At 45.5% G+C, this 4967-nt stretch overlaps 1 long non-coding RNA gene across 2 annotated transcripts in view; it reads left to right on the top strand.

Moving 5' to 3' along the window:
- Positions 1-10: 10 nt before the first annotated feature.
- LOC108493830 overlaps positions 11-4967 on the top strand; it is a 40280-nt gene continuing 35323 nt past the window's right edge. For both annotated transcript variants that reach the window (XR_001873614.1, XR_001873615.1), the window contains exons 1-2: positions 11-443; positions 4547-4730. This is a non-coding gene — a long non-coding RNA (uncharacterized LOC108493830). The remainder of the gene's footprint in view (positions 444-4546; positions 4731-4967) is intronic.

Here is a 4967-nt window from a genome sequence, read left to right as displayed (position 1 = left end):
ATAGTCCTTGCTTTGCCACGGACACGCTCCATCTCTTGCCACAGGATCACCTTTGGAAAAGGGAAGGTCTCTGTCACCCTGTTCAGGGTCGGAAAACCAAAGGTTGCTTTTCAACGTTCGCTGGACGACATCGAACAAACCGTCTCCCAACAGCTGCCTCGCTTTCCCTGTTTGCAAATGAGGGATAACAACACCTCTCCAGTCAAGTCCTTGTGCTAAAAACACCACAGAAGACCCGGGGTTGTTGTTGGAGAGGCAGGAATTCCTGAGCCAGGGCAGGAACAGCCATTATTTGCATCACTTGTAGCTACTGGGTGTTTTCTGAACCAGCCTCACTCCATCCTGTCAAAGACAGCGCTCCTGGCTGCTCTCCTGGAGGTGCTTCTTCAGCCCAAAGCTGCACGTTAATGACTTAATTGCATGGAAATTGCTGGAATCTGTAGGTAAGTCAAGAGTATCCATTCATATGAGCTGTGTTTGAAGCACAACCTAATTGGAAGCGTGGTATTCCCAGGGCTTATTTACAAGGGGAATATTTCCACAATAGCTGTTGTGGAAGAGCCCCTATTTATTATAATCAAGCCCTGTCTCTACGATCATTAGCAGAATGAGAGCGTGGGCACTTTAATTCTGAAAGAAAAGAGACTTCATTCCTGGATAACCAGCGTGTTTTCAGAGCGGGATAATTACCCCAAAGTGGTTTTTATGGGGTGTGCACTTCAGCTTTTTCCCGTAGAGCTGCTCTGCTACATTTCCCCTCGTGCAGACAGGCTCTCCAATCTACGATTTGCTGCTCAGATATGCCAAAAAAAAAAGCTCATTTGCTCTGATTTTGTGAGCTTTGCCAATGCCTTTGCCCGGGGACGGTGATTTGAATGGCGAGAGGTTTCTGCACCGGCTGGAGGGAGGTTTGTTTTTTTTTCTCAAACTGCTGAACTTGCCAATATTGGGGTTTTTTTGTTAATTGGCAATTCCTATTGACTGCTCTGGACCAGCAGAGACCTGGAGATTGCAGTGGGGATGAAATCAATGTGTCCCACCTTTTCACTCCTGACAGCTACAATAATCACCTCATTTAGGAGGAACTTCATCGGGACAAACAGGCAGCAAATCTCCCCCAGAACTGTGACCTCGCTGACTTTCAGGGCTGGGCTCTAATTGCTAAACCACTGCCTGGTTTCACTGACAAGCCCTTTTCCCTTCCCTCCCAACCCAAGCAGAGCTACAGGTGGGAATTTATGTTTTCTTTAAACAAAAGGGGGAAAAAAATCCAATGTAGTCTGGGCCGATGCAGCACATGAATGCTGAGATCTTTCTTGATTAATAATATATGACACGAGGAGGCTGAAGGGTTGTGAGAACATCATTTTCTCCTCACACAGCCTGCAAGAAAGGATCTCAACCTGAAAGCTGATGGATTGGGGCAGAAATCTATTTTTATTTTCACATTTCTTTCACCCTGTTTTAGGACCCTCAGGTGTCTCTTGGGGGGGGGGAGTTCCTTGACAACTCCTTTCCTGAGGTAGTTTTACCTGCAACCCCTTCCCACAATTTATCCCCTGGTCTTCTCCGAGTGCTCCTTGGGAATTCCTAAACCCAGCAGATTTCCCGGTGCTCAGGGCTGGTGCACACACAGGTCTCTCCAACTGCAGGTTTAACATTTGAAAAAAATACCACGAGTACTTTGTTATTTCGTTTCCAACATTAGCAGAAATGTCAGAGGAAAGGGTTCAGCTCACACCAATCTCTTCCAGGTGTAATTGCCTCGTCTGTAATGCCTTTATATTGGTTGTAATGAAATTACCTTTGACTTCCATCAGTGTAAATGGGAGCAGAGTGAAGGCAGAGTTTCCATCTCACTGCAGGAGGAATTCTGCCTGGATAAAGAGAGCCTAATGATTTTGGCATCTATCAGTCAGTTCAATAAAATATATTCCCCTCTTTACACAGCTTGTCACCCCCCACAGCAGCTGCAGTAAACTGAAATTCTGGGCAAAGAATCAGCTCCAAACCACCCCCTTGTTGCATTAGATTTAATTCTGGGTTGTTTTTTTTAATAAAGCCTTACCAGACTTAATTCTGCTTTTCTTATAAAGCCTCACCAGACTTTGCCTGAAAACAAAACTAAATAAAACTGTGCTGAACCATCAGGATCTGGCCCTATGGTTAATCACTCACCTGGATGACCTTCTTATTCCTATTTACCATTGCACAAGTGTGAATTAAACCTGGTTTCAGTTGTGTTTTTGGCTGTCCTGCCTGACAACGATCAGCCTCTCCTCCCAGCACGCCCCTGCCATCAATTCTCTCTGTCTCTTTGAATAAGAATTAAGAAGCTCCCGGGGCAGGAGAAGAAGTTGCCTCGACGCTGGGAATCGAGGCAGAGATACGATTCAAATGCCTCCTTATTGTTTTCTGCCTCCTGACATTTCCCAAAGTTGTGCTGAGTGCTGCTGCAGGAAGAAAAAAATAATAACTGAGATTGAGTTAAGTGGAAAAGTACTGCTGCTTTTCCAATGTCAAAGCCACACAATGTATGGTAATGGAATCCCTGGAGGAAAGCAGAGGGGAAAAAAGTGAAGTGTTGCTCTTCAAAAGCAGGTAAAACACGGTGGAAAAGGATGAGCCGTTCTCCTTCTGTAAACCATTTAAAAACCCACGTTATTTGGTTTATTTTTTTTTTTTTTTGCCCCTTTGTTTTACTTCTCCTTACTGAGGGAATGCTGGTTTTACAGCTGTGCAATCCCTGGCAAAGCAGGGAGGTGAGACTGACCCCAAAAAAAAAGTTTGTTGATGCAGTTGGTGACCTGGTTTAGTCCTGGTTTAATCCTGGCTTTGTGGTGGATTTGGCAGTGCTGGGTTAAAGCTTGGACTCGGTGATCTTAGAGGTCTTTCCCAACCTAAATAATTCCATCCAGGTCAGAAAAAGGAATAGAAAACCCATAACTGATCCCATGGGATAATCTTTCAGCATGGCTTGTTTTGTTATTTGACTGATTCCATGGAAAACATTAAATTTCAAGGTGGTAGAGGAGCTTCCTAATCTAGTCAGGAATCTGTTAGGAATTAATCCCAGTTCCTTGAGCCCCAGAGCTGTGTTCACCTTCCAGGAGCTCCAACACCCTCCACAGCCTTCTCAGCAAAGCCCTGGGTATATTTTTTCATGAGGCCTCTTTTGTTCAGAGAGAGAATTTTCTGGTGGTGACAAAACATGTCGGAGAACTCTCCTTTTTTCCATCGTTGTTGAGTATTGTGGATGCACCAGACCCCGGGCTTAGGAAGCCTAAATGGGACTTAGCCAATCTTAACATCTCAGACGAACTTCCCGTGGGATTTCCCACATCCAGTTGTCCACAGGTATCTTCCAAACCCTCAGGTGAAGAGGTACAGGCTGGTTGGAATTAAAACCTTGAAGGCTTGTCCTCCTTTGGAAGCCTGGAAAACCTCAGGTGTAAAAGAGACATTAAAAAAAAACCACTCCCATTCCAACTCTTCCATGTTTAATTATGTTTTTTTTTCTCCCAGCCTTTCTGTAAGGAGTCCTTAGATCCCATCTTATTTTAACCCTATTTATTATTTTTCTCATTTTAATCCTATTCTTATTTTAAGCCAGATCCATTAAGTTCCCCATTAAGTGGATTCCTTGGGCAAATCAACTCTTGCCTCAGGTGATATCCAAGCCAGTAAATTCCTCCAGTTTGGGGGGAAAGGATAGGAAGGAATATGTGTTAAGGCATAACTAGGTTAGGAAGCTGCTCCACCACCTTTGATGTTTTCCATAAAGTCAGTGAAGTAACAAAACAAGCCATGCTAACAGATTATCCCATGGGATCAGTTATGGGTTTTCTATCCCATTTTCTGACCTGAATGGAATTATTTAGGTTGGGAAAGACCTCTAAGATCACCGAGTCCAAGCTTTAACCCAGCACTGGCAAATCCACCACTAAGCCAGATTGGATAGAAAGGATAGAAAAGGAAGTCCCAGAAGTCCTGCTGGCACTGAGGGGGAAGTGGGACCACTTGGCTCTCTTATTCCAAGTGGGAAGGAGAGGCAATGGATGCTCCAGCCCCAGGAAAACCCCTCGGATCAGAGCTCCACCTTCTCAAACCACAGGCAGCCAAGCATGACACGTGTTGGACACAAGACTTCATCAATTCTAGTTCTCACAAAAATAGTTCATCCTGCTGAATTCAGCTTTGGATATTTTCTGGTTTGTGTAACCAGGAGCTCCAGGCAAGAGAAGCAACAAGAACTTGAACTGAAATAAGTAAAAATTCCTGGTCCTGGCAACAAAACTCTTGTATCTTTAGGGGAAGCAGCAGCAGCACCATCAATCCTTCTGGAATGAGACATCAGCCATCCCATTTCAAGGCTTCCCTCACAGAAAATGGGGCATAAGATTGAGCAGCTGAACAGCCCTTTTGGCCTCAAATTTAATTTACTATGAGCTGATAGAAGAGAGGGGTGACATGACACTTGTGATTCTGTAGCGCTTTTGACAAAGCAAATCTGTCACTGGCAAACGCCAAAAACTCCATTTTCCAGCAGGAACCGTGACCCAGGGATGCTGAAATCAGGCATGTAACAACAAAGCCCTCTTACCTCACAACCTCAAAGTTTTGCTGCCAAGAGGAGAAGGAACTGGAATGATCTGTACTCGGCCAGCAGCTCAACGGACATGTTGGAGGAGATTCCAAGCACCGGTTGCCTGGTTGGCATTTTCTCCCAGGTAACGAGTGACAGGGTCAGAGGGGAGGTTCAGGCTGGACCTTAGGAGGAATTTCTTCCTGGAAGGGGTTCTAAACATTTGAAGGGGCTGCCCAGGGAGGTGGTGGAGTCCCCATCCCTGGAGGTGTCCAAGGAAGGCCTGGCCGTGGCACTCAGTGCTCTGGGCTGGGGGACAAGGTGGGCATCGGGCACAGGGGGGATCCATAGGCTGAGGCTTTTCCAACCTCAGGGATTCTGG

The sequence above is a fragment of the Lepidothrix coronata genome, unplaced genomic scaffold (assembly GCF_001604755.1).
Source record: "Lepidothrix coronata isolate B3197 unplaced genomic scaffold, Lepidothrix_coronata-1.0 Scaffold20, whole genome shotgun sequence".
Classification (NCBI taxonomy): domain Eukaryota; kingdom Metazoa; phylum Chordata; class Aves; order Passeriformes; family Pipridae; genus Lepidothrix; species Lepidothrix coronata.
This window is presented reverse-complemented; position numbering and strand designations above follow the sequence as displayed.